This window comes from Lissotriton vulgaris, chromosome 9, assembly GCF_964263255.1.
Source record: "Lissotriton vulgaris chromosome 9, aLisVul1.2, whole genome shotgun sequence".
NCBI classification, from domain to species: Eukaryota; Metazoa; Chordata; class Amphibia; order Caudata; family Salamandridae; genus Lissotriton; species Lissotriton vulgaris.
Window position 1 is genome coordinate 1,135,579,616 of NC_141697.1, and position 19,080 is coordinate 1,135,598,695.

Below are 19,080 nucleotides of genomic sequence, written 5' to 3' on the forward strand. Positions count from 1 at the left end.
GACAAAAAGGCGTAAAAAATCTGACCTTTCAAAGAGGAAAATTAATCATGCAGACTTTGGCATTTAAAAGGACGACAGTACTAGGGGAGGACGGGTTAAAGTAACAGACAAAGGAAGGATAGGTATATCACCTACGCATCCATGTGTAACTCCCCTTACCGACCCTGTCATCTCCACCGCCGACAGCCCCCCGAGGTGGTGACGTTACAGGAACCTTCAAACAGGGCCTTGATCGATAGCATAGAGTCTATAATGAGGACCTATACTCTGGCTATCGTAGATAGACTTAGTAAATTAGAAGACAGACTTGGGAAGATAGAACATGAACTGGGAGCCAAGATAGTGACTAATAAAGTGTTGCCTAATCCCCCTATACAAACCCCAATTTTACCTTCTTCATCAGGTATTCTTGCTATAACTACTATACCTACCCCTGTTCAGACTACCATTCTGCCTCAATCCTCAAATAATATGAGTGGAAGTACATCAGGGAGTAACCCTGTTGGACCTAACAGTAAACCCACATTGTCCCTGGCTGTAACGTCTAATGGACAGCGGAATAATCTTGGTCAAGCCCCAGGGAATAAAAATAGAGAGAGAGGAAACGAGCGGCCGGCTCGAGGTAATTATAACAAGGGCCCCCTTCCAGAACTTCCACCAGAAGCTGTACCCTTTGTAGTAGTCCTTACTGGGGTACCAGAGCTGGAGAAGAACAAACGGGAGGGTTTTGCCCAGTTGAAAAATAAAATATCGCATTGGTTAAGTCTACACAGACCTATTGCAAATAATATCAATGGAGAAATTGTCCATGTCCGCCGCCTTCCTTGGCTGGGAGGAAGACCTAAAGATATTGAGGGAGACATAGTGGTCATTAATTTTAGAGATCAGAATGCCGTCCATTTTATACTTAACTGGCCGTCTGACCACGGAAGTAAATCTATTACCCCCCGTCCCCTAACATATTTTTATCCTCGCTCAGTGGTGTTCCCACCTAATCATCAATCACAGCGAGCCCCCCCGCCCCCGTTATTGAGGCAAATGCTCTCAAACCCATATCGTCCACCTGTCTACAATAACGGCCCTATATTTAACGACAAGCAACCACCTATAGCTGTAGATCTGTATGGGTGGAATACTATAGGCCCAAGGAACAACTCCCTAACACACAGGAGAATGGATCATCTCAAACCTTTTACACCCCTAGATACCACCAACAGGTTTGACGTGTTTAGTGGCCTGGAAGACTGTGACTGATGCCATCGAGCCACAGGGGAGGGGGATAAGGAATTCTGTGGAGACACAGGGGGAGACACGGGTGTAGGCACGGGGGAAAAAGGCTCAACTGATATTAACCCACCCAATGGGTACAATGCTACTTGTAGCTCTGGGGGTAATACACGTAATTCTGGGCAGCTTCACTGTAACTCAGATACTCCTACCCCGGCCAATGGAAGTACAAGTCCGACCCGACTATCTGAAGACCCCGTGCCAGGGGAAGTAACCCACGTCCACACCTTACCCCCACCATCTATTGAGGCTGTTAGTCTAACAGAACGGGGATATAAGATGGCGAGTTGGAATATTGCTGGGTGGAATAACAAGATAGATCGTCTAGGATGGTTAGAATTTATAACCCAATTTGACATCTTGTGTCTCCAGGAGACTTGGGCGGCCGAAGATGTCTATCTTGATGGGTATGTTGCCTATAATTGCCATGCTCAGCCATCCAACATGGGGAGAGCCAGTGGTGGAATGGTGATATTGCTCTCTGTGAGGTTACCGGTTCGAGTAAAAAACCACCGGACCGTCGGTCTGCACTCTCAGTTGTTGTGGTTACAACACAGGAATGGGCGAAATGTTTTAGTTATAAACCACTACAACAATGTCTTTAACCACTCAAAAACAGATATGGTTGATGAACTTGAAGCGGAGGTGGAAAGGTTATATGGGCGCAGTGATGTGTCTTTTGATATTTTGTGGGGCGGAGATTTCAACATTCACATGTGCCCATTTGTTGGCAAAAGGGTGTGTGGGTATGGGGATGAGGTGGGGGAAGATCAGACCCATTTTTTACACTCGGTTTATGGGGAATCCCTAAACACTCTTATGCTTAAAATGGATTTATGCATTATGTTACCTGGCGTAGACAGTGAGGGCAATTCGGTACCGACCTTTATTGGTAGGAATTGTGCCACGGTTATCGACTACCTCATTGTCTCCTCCAGTATTACAGCTTTGTGTTCCTTACCCGTAATAGTAGACCCAGCCCTAAGCGATCATAACTGTCTAACAATGTATCTCTCCTTGTGGGGGGATAAAGTAAAGGCGTTACATGGTGCAGTGACTGATGTAGTTCCACATAGACCCAATGGCCCTAGAATTAAATGGGGTAGGCAAAATGAGGAACATTTACTATGTACCATTGTGTCTGCTTGTATAGATGAGGTGGAATGCTGTCTCGAACCCGAAAAGGATAATGCTGATATTCTAGCTAGTTTCGACATCATTAATAAAAACATTGCAGAAATCTTAACTGGAAGAAAACCAAAGGGCCCTAGGATTAACGGGGGATGGTTTAACAGGGAATGTACTAAATCCTTACAAAGACTCAAAGTTGCTCTTAAGGGTAAACCCAGAGATAAGGAAGCAGTTAAAACCCTCAGAAGGGAATACTCAATTCATCTGAGGGATAGGAAACAGGAACTAAGGGAAGAGGCCTGGAACAACCTGACTAAGGCAGTGGATCTTAAGGATACCAAGTTCTTCTGGTCCACTGTCAATAGTCCCTTCCTCCAAAATGAAGAAGTCCCGGTAATGTCTGCCCAGGTATCTGAGGAACAATGGGTGGCTCATTTTACTAGTATTTTTAACCCCGAAGGACTAGCTGTAGGGGGTGATAGGGAAACCCTGGCTTTTATCCCCATACCTCTTAATATCACAGTCTCTGAGGTGGATGCTGCCATCCTGGTCAGTAAGGGGGGAAAGGCGCCGGGCCCTGATGGGGTACCCGTTGACCTTTATAAAGCCGAGGTTTCCATATGGAGCCCATTGTTAACAAAGGTTTTTAATGCTGCTGCAATGATTGCGGCCCCACAGACTTGGGGGGAATCAATCATTATCCCGGTGTATAAAAAAGGGGAGAGGGGTGAGGCAAAAAACTACCGCCCGATTTCTCTCCTCACTGCTTCCCTAAAAATTATGAGTAGGGTATTACTGAGTCGCCTGGAGGAATGGGTAGAAGATAAAGGGATCCTTGCGGATTCTCAGTACGGATTCCGCAAGGGGTTAGGCACCATAGAACAGTGCATTAATTTAGACCTTATTATATGCAAATATACACGGGCTAAACAAGGCTCGTTGTTCCTTTGCTTTGCCGACCTGACCAGTGCCTTTGACTTGGTTGACCATGGCCTTCTGTGGTCAACCTTGTTGGACATGGGTGCTCCACAGGATATTATCTATTTCTTGGCCCAACTTTATAGGAATCTGACGGCTAAGATACGATACGGGCAATCGGGGGAGTGTACATCCAGTATTAAAGTAGGTTCTGGAATTAGGCAGGGATGCGTCCTTGCACCTCTTCTTTTCTCCCTTTTTATTAATGCAATCGAGTGGGAACTACGGACCATCAGTGCAGATACACCGTCTGCTGGCGGCTTTTCCATCCCAATATTGCTTTACGCGGATGACGCGGTTCTGCTCTCACAAACCCCTCTAGGGTTGCAAAAACTTATGAATAAATTTGCAGATTTTATTAATGGGAGAAAACTAAAAATTAATAATTCGAAAACTTTTATAATGCCCTGTGGGAAGAAAATTAAAAACTTAAGGCCCTTCACAGTTATGGACCAAACTATAAAAGTGGTGGACAAATTCTGTTATCTGGGTATCACTTTTAACAGTGGGGGGATGTGGACACCTGAAAAGATTAATGTAAGAGCCAAAATGGCCAAGTGTTCTTTTGGCATATTTAGGTTTGCATCCAAGTTAGGCTCAAGACGGATACCAGACATGTTGTACCTATATCGCCATAAATGTGTTGCTCTGGCCCTATATGGCTCAGGAGTGTGGGGCCATTGTAATAACAACATGCTCCAGGTTGAGGAAAACAAATTTGTCAAAAAACTCCTGTGTTTACCATCTTCTGCCTCAACAAAGCTGATCCATCAGGAGGTTGGTCTAGAACATCTATCTGACTTGATCAGATTAAGACCCCTGTTAGTATGGAGATCTATATGGGCTAAGGAACAGACTGGTTTTACAAGAAAGATTATTTTAGATTGTCTTCACATGGACAAATGTTCCCGCATCCCCTGGCTTAACTATATTATATGAACATTTAATGATGTTTTTAATCTCACGGTGCGTGATAACCCTTCTTGTGTTTTAGATATCCCGAAGAGTGAGATTAAACATGAATTTCTGAGGGTTAGCATGGTGAAGCGTAACGCAGCTACTGCTCAGTTCTCCTCACATGTTTTTTACGACAGATACACTAAGGAAGAAATGGGGCTTTCAGGATATCTTAAATTGGTTACTATCCGATCCCACCAATATGTATTGACAAGATTACGGATGGGGATTGTTCATTTGCTTGTTGCGTATCCTGTAATGAAGACCTATACTACTGCCCCCTGTCCGTGTGATGGGACCACAAAGCAAAGTACGGAGCATTTTTTATTGTTATGCCCTCTTTATCTCCACCTTCGAAAAGTATATCTGAAACCGCTTTTCAAAAATATAATGTATCCACTATTGTATCGGCCATGGGGCTTTTATTTGGACTTAATTCACAGGACATTTGTTTTTTTACTGCTGTATATATTTTAAAATCGATAAGCTTGAGGAAAAGCACCATTTTTTGATATGTGATTAACTTAAAACCTGCTGTACCCTCATGTTTTATTACTTATGTATGTATGTACTTTTATGATTATTAATCAATGATCGAATAAAGTTTTTGAATCGCATCCTCCGCTGTTGCTCTGCAGATCTGTGGGCTGTCTGCAGGGAAGAGGGAGGCAGATCAAAAGAATTAGGTCAGTTGGTGTAAGGTCATGCGTTTGTTGATGTATGACATACCTTTATTGTGCAGGGCTTTGTATATGTGGTTCAACATCTTGAATTGGAATCTCTTATAGATCAGGAGCAAGTGTAGAGGTGAGGTATGATCTAGGTCCTTCTGGGAAGGTCAAGGATGAGTCTTGCTGCTGACTTTTGCATTGTCTGTAGTCTCTTCAGGAGACGAGTGGTGATTTCTATACAGCGTGTGTTTCCTTAGTCCAGAATTCTGGTGCAAAGGCCTATGTGTTGATCCTTCTGGTGCCGACTGGGAGCAACCTGAAGATCTTGCGGAGCATGAGTAAGGTGCGACTGCCTTTACCTGTTGCGTCATATATAGCTCATGTCCAAGATAATGCAGAGGTAGTGAGCTTGGTCTGTCCAGGTGGGCCAAAGTGGGAATGGTCACCATGGTTGTTTCTTAGCGAAGTGTTGTTCCAGAAGATGAGGAGTTCTGTCTTGTCCACTTTCAGCTTGTCCTCATTTCAGTATGTTTCCAGCCCTCAGGGAAGGTGGCCAAGGTGATGGAGGCATTCAGGACTTTCTTGAGCTCCTTGCCAATTGTCTTGCTCCCAAGGTTGGAGATGTGGTGGGGACAGGGGTAAGTGGGTGTTCCGAGTCCATAGAGTTTATGATGGTGATTGTGGCTTGTGTTGTGAAAGGGTCCTGGTGGGTGAGCAGGTGTTCAGGTTTTGTGTTTGTGTGGGCAAGCAGGCTGATGCTGTCAGTAACGGGGGACTGGGACTCAAAGTTTTCGTAGATGACAGATCTTGTCATGGAAGAAGTCCGCCATGGTGTCACATTGTTCTTGGGAGGGGTGATGCTGTTCTTGACATCTGCAGGGTGAGAGAAAAAGTTCACAATGGTTAAGTACTCCTTGATGCAGTGTGTGCTGGATTCTATTCAGTCTGCTAGTGAGTTCTTCTTTGTTTCTTTCAGTAAACTGTGATATTGGTTGAGTGCTGTCCTAAAGGCGGTAAGGTCTCTTGTTTCTTTGCTGGTGTGCCACTTACTTTCCAGTTGCTGGCAGATTTCACATACATAATAATGTTTTATACTTTTAAGAATAATAAGAAATGTACATAAAACACTTTGGCCCTAATTATGATGCCTGTCGGATGAGCCCCTGACCAGCATTGCGTCGGAATGGAAACCAACCGACTTGTAGTCAGCGGTTCCATCTGCCAAATTTGGATGCAGCCACCCATGAAGCAATTGTAAATTACAATTTTTCCATTGCAGCTTCTGCAGCGGCTGGAAAAGTGCTGCTGTACAACCCGCCAAAGCAAAATGGGTGTTACAAACATTCATTCACAGTGTGCCAGGCACCATGTGGTGCCTGGCATGCAGGGTATGGATGTTTTGGGGGGGCACAACATGTGACCTCCAGGCCTCTGAGTGGAGTCTGCAGAGGGACAGGGGCCCTGCTATGGGCCCCAAAGTTCATCTCTAACAGACTTTTAATGGAGGTCAAAATGCCATTAAAAGTTTGCTTGAAAGGTAAATCGTAATCCCTATGGCGGTGCTTGACCAGGCACTGCCGCATTGTAGGGGATTACTTTCTCATCGATTGTCAGATGGGCTCCATGAGCCAGTCGGAATTGTGGGTCGGTCCCTCAAAATGCTGCCTCCAACCGCCATGCATCTTAATGCGGCCTGGGGACTGCAGCACTAGATGTTGGTCTGACCGACATCATAATGACTAACCCTGGCCGTAGTGTGCGTAGTGGGGCTACACGAAGCTACGCAAAGTGGGTGTGAAACTACGCCCACCTGCGCACTTCACGTAGCCCCACTATGCGCCGCATGCCCCCCTCCCCTACATCCCTAATTTTAATAAATGGGCACATTAAAATAGATAAATTGCACTTACCTTGTTCGTAGCGTCCCGGGGCTCCCTCTGCTCGTTCACGCCGCCGTCTGCTGACCAATGCGCATACGCGGGTGGCCGCGCATGCGCATTTCTCCCGAGAAATGCACATGCACGGCCGCCCGCGCTTGCGCATTGGTTAGCAGACGACGGCGTGAACGAGCAGAGGGAGCCCCGGGACGCCGCGGACAAGGTAAGTGCATTTTATTTATTTTGATGTGCCCATTTATTAAAATTAGGGATGTTCGGGAGGGCAGGAGGGAGGCGGGTGTCGGGCAACTTTGCTACGCCCAAGGAGTGGGCGTAGTGTTGCCTGCTTTGCCTACTTTGCAAAGGGCGAAGTAGGCAAGACTACACCCACTTCGTGTGGGTGGCGAAGTCCTTCGCCCAGGGTTAATAATGAGGGGCTTTGTATTTTTTATATTTTTTTCTTCATTGAAAATATATAGATATATTTGTTTATGCATACATATTTTTACAACTATGAAAAACAGTTATATTGTTTTAAAACAAAATATTAGTAATTTTCCATAATAAATAAAACATGCACATAGTATATAGACAATGTCATCCAGTGTTACACCTGTCAGCCTTAGGGTGGTCCTCTACCCAAACATTTTGCTTTCCTGCTTAATTTTCTGATCTTGTTTTTGACTGCCTTAGGACTCTGCATACTTTACAACTGCTAACCAGTGCTAAAGCGCCTGTGCTCCCTCCTTAAAACATGGTAACATTGGCTTATCTCCAATTGGCATATTTCATTTACTTTTATTACCCTAGTAAAGTGGTACTACATGTGACTAGTGCCTGTCATTTAAATGCTACTAGTGAGCCTGCAGCACTGATTGTGCCACCCACCAACGTGCACTTTAAACGTTTCTCAGGCCTGCAAATGCAGTTTGTGTGTGCAGTTTTAAACTACCAAAATAAACCTTTTGCCAGGCCCAAACCTTCCTTTTCGATACATATAAGTATCCCCTAGGATAAGTCTTGGGCAGCCCACAGAGCAGGATGAAGTGTATTTTAAAGGTAGGTCATGTACTTTAATATTTTACATGTCCTTGTAGTGAAAAACTCTCAAATGAAGTTTTCACTATAGCAAGGCTTATTAAGCCCACATAACATTGAAGTTGCCTTATCACATGTTATAAGTGTTATTTCCATATGGGAAGGGATAACCAGTTCATGTTTGGAGTCTCTGTAATCACAATTTAAAATTCTAACTCATGGTGAAGTCAGATTTGAAATTGCAATTCTAAAAATTCCACTTTTATAAAGTACAATATCAACTATTTAACCCTGTTCCTTATAAGAGAGAAATGTTTGTCAATTATTTTGATCACATTTTCTGAATATATATGTCTCTGTGAATTACCTCCAGCGTACACATTTATTGTATGATGTATATGTAATAACTTTTATGCACTAAAAAAGAAATAAACAAATATCAAACCATACAACACAATCTCCTGCCTTACACTTTATCTAGAGGGAACACATGAACATACAAATATTGAAAGCAATGTGTACGATGGTGAATGAGTGCCTGTGGAAGTAGGAGCGCAAGGTGCCACACGAGGGAGCCAGAGGGTTACTGAACGCTGAGACGCCAGTTCGCCACTCTTTCGTCTTCCATCAGCTGGAGCAGGCTGCCGTCTGCCGTCCGCAGTCTCCGTTTCCATCCTGTTGTGCCCAACAAGGAAATCAGGGGAGAAGCTGGGAGAAGCAGCGGAGCGAGAGCACCGGGGCCTGGGTCCGGGGCCGGGGCTAACGGCCAGCCTGACCGCTACGTAATCGGCGAGTAGGAGTCAAGGAGGGCGAGGCTCCGCAGTAGCAGGCGAGTTGCAGGCAGGTGTGAGGCAGGTGTGAGCGCAGCCGTGCGCTGAGAAAACAACACCGCCTCCGCTCTGCCACCGCCGCCGCCATCTCCTCCTCAATTGCCGGTAAGAACCTAAACCACGAGCCACAAGTCCCCACGAGTCCCCAAGGCAAAAAGGTAAAAGGTGGGGGCGAGTGCTTCTTCATAGCTACCCCAAAAGGGCAGAGAGCGACAAGAGTTCAACGCCAGTCCCCGCCAGTCCACGCCGCCGTCGAAGCGAGGGAGGTAGGCGTGAGAGCTGAGCTGAGCCCCACGGCAGAAGGGGTGCCTGCCTGCCTGTCTTGCCCCGCTTATCTTGTCCCTGAGTGGCTCGACCTTTAAAAAATAAATAAATAAATACAAAAAAAAAACGAGCCTGAAGCCAAAAGTAAGGAAGCAGAGGTCCCCAAAGGTCGTGCTGAACAGAGAAGTGGCTGACAGCCCTAACTGGGGGAAAATGAGGTCAGGAAGAACTCGACGACCGTTGGAAAACAAAAAATCCCCGAAAAACTCAAAAAAGCCAAACGTAGCAGACACATCTTTGGGGGCTCAAGCCGGCCAAAGGGAGAGGTTGGTCTCAGCGCCCACCCCCGAATCGATATCAAATCTCACAAAAAAGTCGGGGCTCCTAAAATTCTTTTATTTAAAAGATCCAATTGCAGCGATCTACACGACAACAGCAGAAGCCAGCAACTTACCAAATCCAATTTCCCCAATAAATGCTCTATCCTCTCTGGATAAAAACAAGCCAAGCATGAGCGACGGGCTAAAGCCCTGCACACAACCTAAGGGCCTCACACCCAAGGGAAGTACTCTGACTATAACCGCACAAGTACACCATCCAAACCCCAACGTAGGGGAAATCGACCATGCAGAAATTCGAAAGCATACTCTGGCGGACGCCACCATAAAGGACTGCAGCCGGAAAACTCCTGACAGCACAACACCTACCGATGTGGAGGAAGTAAATGATCCTAAAGGTCCTATAATACCCAATGAGGGTCCGACAAGCCTTGGTAACCTACACACAGATTCCCCGTGCGATAGTGACCCATGGCACAAACCATTGTTTTTGTCGAACGACTTCGAACTGGAGGAACTTACGGAAAGAATATCAATGTACCTAGAAACTCAAGGCAGAGCCTTACGATCTGAGCCAAGTCCGAAAAATCCACACCCAAGTATAGGTCTGGCGATGTCTACTCCTCGTGGGCCAGTAGAAAAAAGAATCAATCAAAACCTCACTATAAATGACAGTAACATCTTGACAATAAACGATCCTTATGCAAATCAAACTGCACCAATAACCATCTCGTCGGGCAGTTCGATGGACATTGATACTAAAGCTCCAAATATGACTCAAGGAGATCAGTCGTCCAATTGGACTAAGACCTTACTAAGCTCTTTAGATCAAGCCATAAAAGTTTTGAACTTTCAATCAAATAAAATGGAGGTGCAAATCGATCTCATCACCCTAGTCGCAGGCCACATTGCAGGCTTAAACACAAAAATGGACGTACTTACCTCACTTTTAAAAAATCAGGGGATATTAGAGGCCCAAACAGGCTCTAATAAACAACAGCTTTGTTGTGGTTGTGGCTCAATAATTGAAAAATTAGCAAGCTTGCCGGCTATTCTAATGGACATCTTACGGGAGGTAAGACACCCTCATAATCCAGCTGAAAAAACCACAAATCTCTCACCGGAAAAATCATACACCTCCAATAGGCCTATCATAAAGGAGCACTTAACCAGCAACTACCCAAAGGATCTAGAACACTTCCTGAGGGAAGCGCGACCAGAAAGATCAGCACAAGACCAGGAAACATCATTACCCCTCCAAATATCAGTTGAAGCGGAAAAAACATGCCTCTAAAGAGGAAAAAATAGCAACCAAGAGACAAAAGAAAAAGGCCAGGAAAGCTAGATTAAAGTACAAGCAGCAACAAACCATAGACCCAGGCAAGCTGTTTCCGATCTTCAATGCAAACTCCGCCCAGGTCTCCAACTTCGATTCTCTTACCATGCCGCAAGACGGCAAGGAGGGTCCAATTTAGCCGCCAGTAAAACGAGAGTCCGAAACTCCCTTAAGGGAGGTCAATCCTAGGGAGAAAGTGAAAATAACATCCATCAACCAATCCTGCACAATGAACTTGGTACCAGCGAGAGTTGCCAGTGGCCCAAAGGAAAAAACACCAGTATTAAAGAGCGTCCAGATTCACAGTGAAGGAACTCCAAATTTTACCCGGACTGCCGAAAAGGGAGGACCAGAGCAAATAGGGAACAGTGAAAACACGGGAGCTCATATAGCGGGACAATGCCTGTCAAAACTGGCCAACAATAACAGCCTGAACTCCATCGGAATACAGTCCAGCCGCCTGATACCGGTATCCCTCCCAAAAAATAAATCAGGAGGAAATCTAGGACCACAGCCAAACATCGTATCCACCTGCATGCGTGTAACCGTTTCAGAAAATGAGCGGACCTGTGCCCTATTACAAGCTCGGCAAAAAGGAGCATCATAACCCAGGTCTAAACCAAAGTCCAACTGATCAGACGACGTCAGTAAACACGGACCGAGAACGAGACCCCCCCTTTACAACTTCAAAACTCAACGAATTTACGAAGCCCCAACAGTCTAAAGATTCCAATGACCATCTGGAAACTACACACCACATCCTAACATTCATCCCGGAATACCCATCAGAGGGGCCTCAGGATTTCATAAACAGAGGCAACCTTCTAAAATTGTTCCAGGAAATAGAGGAGCTAAATGAGATAACATCACAGGACCTCCTGACAGTCGAATTTAAAAGAATCCCCCATCATACAGAGTCTGAAGTCACCATCACAACGTGGGCCTCAAAAGCCATCGCCGACAAGATATTTGCCAAAAAAGATCACTTCGAAACATGGGGCATCTTGCTCGTACGAAATAAACGCCCAAGATATCCATTTCCGTTACAAACAAACACCCATAACAAATTAAAGGGCAATGGAAAAAAGCGTCCTCCATTCTCCTGTCTATTAGGAGCACGTGCTACTTCACCAGCCGTTGCAAGTTTAGAGGACGGGGAAAGCGTGACAGACACCAAGCAACCAAGCAGACAACACGGCCGGGATGTAACAGACTGGTCCTGGGTTCCCACGTTCCTGTGCAAAAAGGGACCCTAACATAAAGAAACATTTCTCACCGTCTCCATGTAGGATGGAGGAAACGCCGAGTGCCAAAACAACCTCAACAAAGATCTCAGTATGCGCATGGAACGTACACGGATTCCACGAAATGGAGCTGGACCATGATACACAATCCTTTTTTTCCAAGCAAGATATAATCCTGATTCAGGAATCATGGAAACTAGCACCAAGCGTAATACCAGGCTTTAAGACCCACCACATCCCGGCAGAAAGACATTCAAACTTTGGGCATCCCCGGGGCGGGCTATCAACTCACATAACTCAAAAATGTAACTGGTCATCTGAAGTACTTGATGTAGGCCTCAATTGGGTACAAGTGACCAGAATCACTGAATCCACGCCAGTTGGGCCCAAACAGTGGCAAATCATAACCCTCAATGTTTATATCCACCCGGACAGGAAGCTACAACAAGAAAAACAAATTAGCCTGACGTCGCTGATTAAAACGATGCAAAAAACATATCTAGGATGTCCACTATTAATCGCAGGGGACTTCAACTGCGACCTAATTGGTAATAATAAGGCAAAAGGAACCATGCGACAGCCCAAAGGAGGCCCCAGGTTAGCCCTCGATCTAAGAGACCTGGGTCTGACGATTTTGAACGGCAACACATCGGGGGATTGGCCAGCAGCCATCACGTACCTGAGTGGAAGGGTCCACTCAACTATAGATTACACAATAGTAAGTGATGACTTAATTCCGGGCATTGAGACCTTTAAAATTGTCCAACGGCCAGAAAGTGACCACTTCCCCCAAATCACTTCCATAAACTCTGCGCCCAAAGTGGCACCGAAAACATCAAGTTTACTACACCAAGCCTCTATATTCAATTTAAAGAAACTAAAATGGCGAGGAGAAATGCTGGACAAAATCCAGCTCGCCGCAACAGCTCGGAAACTCGAGTTAAGGCATCAAAAAAAGGAGGACCTGGTAAAAAATTGGGAGCAATTGGCAAATTTCCAGCAACTTCAGGTGTTCCAAGTAAGTCTACCCTTAAAAAGGAGCCCTGGTTTTCCAACGAATTAAGAACAAAAAAAAGGAGGGTAGCGAAGGAGGTCCGACACTTAGCTCGGCAAAAAAAGCTGGGGTTACAAACAAATAAGGGGGACATGACAGAAGCCAGAAACGCTTATAGGAAGTCATTAAACATCGCAAAATCAGCCTATAAGGAGAAGCTTTGGCATAAACTACTAAGGGCAGGAAAACACCCCAACAGTCGTGAATTTTGGGGTATTATTAATGACCTAAATAAAGGACCAAAACTCCACCAAGAAGCGGGAGTAGGAGCAGACTCTTGGACCCAACATGTGCAATCCCTCTACAGTATAACAACAGCAGGCCTCCCGAACAATACACGGGTAACATATCCAGTAGAGAATGGCCAGTTGGGAATGTACAACACAGGTACAGTAGGACCGGGGTTAAAGGACAGCTCAAAAGAGGAGACGACTATCCCAGACCTAATCACCAGAGGGGAACTCCGTAAAGTCATCACAAGGCTAAAGGCTGAAGGAGCGCCAGGCCCAAATGGGCTGCCCAACGCAATATTTAAACACGACTCGGAATTCTGGGCAGAAATCCTAACGCCACTCTTTAATCAAATCTATCAAGACACACAGGTACCCGCATCTTGGAAGGGCAACGTGATTCATCCAATATTCAAACATGGCGACCACGGCAACCCAACAAACTATAGACTTATATCGCTGATAGACGTCGAAGCAAAGCTCTACGCCTCTTGTATCCTCCTAAAGCTGCAAGACTGGATTGAAGAATCTCACAGAATCCCGTGGTTTCAGACAGGCTTTAGGCGGAATATGGGGACAATTACCAACTTGACTTGCCTGTCACTATTAATGGGCAGAATAGCAGCAAAGGGCGCACGATTGTATGCCTGTTTTGTAGATATTAAATCTGCCTTCGACAGAGTAAACCGAGAGCGTCTATGGGGTAAATTGCAGCATTGGGGGACGCCAACAAAACTAATAGAGGCAATAAAAGTTTTACATGAAGACACATGGGCAAAGGTCAAATTGGGAAACGGAGCTTACACAACGAGGAACATACCAACACACCAGGGCCTAAAACAAGGCTGCGTTTTAGCGCCCACCCTTTTTAACCTTTTTCTTTCCGACTTCGCAACAGTGCTGGACACAGATGAAGTGCACCCACCTTCATTGGCAAACTCTCGAATTCCCTGCCTGCAATATGCAGACGACATAGTCCTGCTGAGCAAAACCCCAGTTGGTCTACAAAGAGCCTTAAACATACTATCAGCGTACTTAAAACAAGAAGGTTTGGATCTAAACAAAGAAAAAACCAAAGTGGTCCGTCTAGTAGACCAAAAAAAACTTAGATACACATGGACGTACAACGGGACAAAGGTGAACGAACAAGGTTCGTATAAATACCTTGGAGTTACAATTTCCCAGGGAGCAAAACAAACTGAGCATATAACTGCAGTACGCGCAAAAGCCCAAAGCCTAATATTTGCTTATCGGTTGCTAAAAACAAAAATGGACTGTCCAAACCACAATCACCTCCTAAAGGTTATGTCGGCACAAATTTTACCATCTTTGTCTTACGGTCTCATCACCTGGTGCGGCAAGGAAATAGACCTACTAAATGAGCTTCAAACCAAAATCTATAAAGCAGTTTTTAACCTTCCAAAGTGTGCTTCAGCCTCGCAAGTTAGGCTGGAATTTGGTCTGCAAAATCAGAAATATAGGAGCATGAGCGGCTTCGTAAAACTGTGTCATAAGTTAAGATCAGCAGATCCAGATTCAATGGACTGGTTAAACTGGGAAGCTATAAAAAATCAAGGAGTGAAGGGAACCCTGTGCCCTTGGGGAAAACATCTGAAATTCTGTGTAAAAGAGCTGGGGTTGGAAGGCACATGGGAGTCCGTGACGGACAAAGCAACCATAAGTAGATTAGCCAACAAGGCAGCGAGGATGAAATCTTTTCAAGATGACAAAGTGTCACTTCTCAAACGGCGACATGGTTGGACTATAATTAACTCCTTTAAAGCTGGCCTACCGCATGCATACTTATCCTCTCACTTCAATGTGCATTTAAAAAGAGCCTTCACAGATTATAGGATGGGGATGCACATTTCGAAGGATCTAGCACCATCCTGGAAAGGTAACTACCAGACGGAGAGTTGTAGAATATGTGGATACAAAACAGAATCATTGGCTCACTTTTTGTGTGTTTGTCCGGCTCTCCTGGCACAACGTCGTCGATTCTTAAAACAGACCTGCAACGAGTTAAAAATCCGCACCTGCAGGCAAATGGTAACTCGTTGGCTGGGAGGGAGTTCAATCATATTTGCTTGCCAGGGAATAAAATTCTTGGCAGAAGTGAAAAAATGCCTGAGTCTTGTGGAACAAGGACAGGGTTAATGAAGCGGGCCACCAAAGCTGCATCGATCCCATTAACTGGTACATTTCGCACTACTCACGTAATAACATTTTGATCCCAAAACTTGCGGGAGTATCCTCGGACGAAATTTTTATTTTTAATTTTTAAATTGTGTTACATTATTTTAACAAACGAGTAGTCCAATTTTTAAGCAAGCATTTTGCAATTTTTTTAGGAAGCATTTTGTCTTTTGTATTATAAAATTATCATATGGAAATTGTAATGATTTTAATTAATTATGCAATAAATCTTTTTGACTTTGACTTTGACATACAAATATGCAGCCCTTGGTAACAACAGTGTGCAACTTGGTATAATTTTAGAAACATAACCCTGGTCATGCATTGACCATTTGGGAAATGAAAGTGAGGTGATTTACTGAGAAAAAGATTCAACAACCATGGTATAGGGGTTATACATTGACATATTTTAACTTTTAGTCAGTTGGCATTTTCCTTCCTTAGGCATTATGGGCCCGATTCACAGAATGAACTTAAGACTCCATTGTAAACTTACTACTATTTTGGTATTCACAGAATTCACATACTACTTTTGGCATTCACTGAATGAACTTACTACTTTTTCACAGAAGTTAGGATTTTGTCTTAAGTTTGTCTTAAGACAAACTTAAGACAGACTTAAGACAGACTTAAGACAGACTTAAGACAAACTTAAGACAGACTTAAGATAGACTTAAGACAGACTTAAGATAGACTTAAGACAGACTTAGGACAGACTTAAGACAAAATCCTAACTTAAGTCTGTCTTAAGTTTGTCTTAAGACAAACTTAAGACAACATCCTAACTTCTGTGAATACCAAAAGTAGTAAGTTCATTCTGTGAATGCCAAAAGTAGTAAGTGCATTCTTTGAATACCAAAATAGTAGGAAGTTTAGGATTGAGTCTTAAGTTCATTCTGTGAATCGGGCCCTTAGTGCCTCAGTTTAGATGACAGTTGGGCTTTGTGGATTCCTCCTAGACAGCAACCGACAATAGGGAACGTAGGTGTGCCGAGAAGGGCCATCACTAGCAGGAAGGGCTAGAGAAGCTGCTCACAACCCCACTTAGACCGTATTATCCTGTGTTCTGCCTCTTCACAATGAACTGTATACCCCCTGTAGTTAGTCTGGGGCCAGGACAGGGAAGGCAGGATGTCTGGGGACTTAAAAGGGAAAGTAAGGGAAGCTTCTTCCCCACTTCAAAGGTACAATTAGGTATAAGTGCTTGACCTCAGGCACTAACTTTTCAGTACACTTATAGACCTGCGGATACTCTTCTAGGAGGAAGGACTACTCTGATGCTGAAGTGCTACCACACTACTTGACTGCACTCTGCTGGAATCTGGCTTTTCTGTGCTGATCTGCTGCCCTCTTTCCTGGGTCCGAAGGACTTGACCTACATCTCTTGAACCCAGAAGCCCAGAGTGATTCCAATGCTAATTGGTTGGCCTCCTGCCTTGAGCCGTAGGCACAGAAGGCTCCAACAACCTTGCACCTGCATCCAGTCCAGGACCCTATGGATCCGGCAGATCTGACACATCTCCTCTGCCACTCTTTGCGACCCTGAGCAAATCTGATGCTTCTTCGCTGCTGCATGGATTGGTACTTTTTTCAGTGGGCCTAATTGGGTCACTGTGTCCGGCCCATGCTCCAGCCTGAACTTTTGGTTTTGTCCCAGTCTGGCACAATCAAATATCCACAGTTAGCACTTGATGGCTTTTGGGGCTATTTTTACAAAAATCTTTAGTGGTATGTTTTCCCTGTGTTACTCTTTGAAGTATTGCACAAATACTTTACTCATTGTCTCTGGGTTAAGAATGATTGACACACTGACTGCTCTGTGCCAAGCTACCCGAGAGTTGAGTACAAGTTAATTTTGGGTTGCTTGTAACGTCACCCTGAGAAGAATAGTTGTTGCTGCTTGGGAAGGGTTTCACCCCCTGAACCGGTAACCCAATTTCTTGCACCAGTGAGAATTTGGACTTGTATTTTTGCAGTGCCTTAAAGTAATTTGTGCTTCTCTACCACCCCACATAAAAATATATAATTTTTAAAAACATTACCTCTGTCAGTTGTGTCTGAATCCACCTCTAAAATTATGGAGTTTGAGCTGGCAAACAAGAAGTACTACACTGTGGCCCAGCTGAAAGTGTTTTGCAAAGAGAGGGGACTTCCAGCCAAGAGTACCCCCAGGAAGGTGGAACTGCAAAAGGCATTGAGGGCCTAGACGGAAGCCCACCAATCACTTGGCACAGCCACTGAAGGAGAGGATAAGCAAGACAAGCAAGGACAGGATTTAGATCTCCATCCTGAGAGGTAGCAGCCTGCTGAAGTGGATGACTTGACCCCTGAGTTGGAGCTCCATGCCAGAGCAGGGATCAGTTTATCTTCCTGCTGTTCATCCCCAGAGGAGCTAGAGGAAAGGAGAGAGGAGAGATATTTCAGGTTGGAGATGGCCAAGTTCAGGATGGAAAAGAAGAGACTGATCATGGAGGAGAAGCTAGCTTTGGAGTATTTGGCTCATTAAAGGAGCCTTAAGGAGCTGGAACTGAAGGCAGAACAGGCAGATTCCCGCAGCAATGGTGCAGCGTTGCCTCAGTGTCTGGAGGAGACAAAAGGTCTGCATCCCTAAGAAGATGGTGGCCAGTTAGCTGGTGAGAGATGATATAGAAAATGTATTTTTGCCTACACAGTAGCTGTGAGGGTTCACAAGATCCTAGGGGGGTTATGAAAACACAAGCCTACAGTGGGGCAGGACACACCTCTTACTTCAGAGGTTAGGAGCCAGCCCATCACCTACATGAAAGCCATCATGATTGGTAAATTTGGCTACCCCATGAAAGTTACAGCCATAGGTTAGAGGCAGTCAAAAGATCCCCACACAGTCCTGGATGAATTTTGTGGCTACTCTAGCAAGGCACTGAATGACTGGGAGCAGGCAGCAATGTTAATCAATATGGCGGGCTGTACGATCTAATTCTGAGAGAGCACATGCACAGAATGTGTTTTATGGAGCAGTGCCAGCACCTATTAGACAGAAAGCTAACTGGCCCCAGGTAGCTTGCTGAGGAGGTGGATGGTGAATCAATGGGCCAGCATCAGAGTGTCCAAAAAGGTATCTGAGGGAGACTCCCACAAGGGTGGTCAAGGGTCCCACCAGAAAAAAGTGGGTGGGGAAAAACTTAAAAATATGGTGTTCTCAAAAGGCCCCCAAAATAATGCCCAAGGGAACAGCAGTCATAAGGTCCAATCTGAGCCTAAAGAAATGAATTTTTTGGTAAGCATTTGGGGAAGTTTGTCCCACAGTGCACAGAGCGCTACAAGTATGGGCACTCCAGGGGTGATTCCAAATGCCCCAAGAAGGCACAGCCCTCCACCTGTGGGCAGGCACCCATGTTGGGAAGTGTAGTGCTCAGGGAGGAAGTGGTCGCAGTTAGCTTTGGGGAACAAACAGATATAACCCTAGTTTCCCTGGGGGATAAGGAGATGGTGCCAAAAGCCCATATTGCTGCCAATACTTCTAGGTACAGGTAGTGGGTCACCATAAATAGGCAATGGTTAGAGGCTCTGAAAGATGCAGGAGCCATCATAACTACTTTAAGGTGTTGTATGGTATCCTAAGAGCAGGTCCTCCTTAAAACATTCCGCCAAGTTATAGTCACTAAACAAT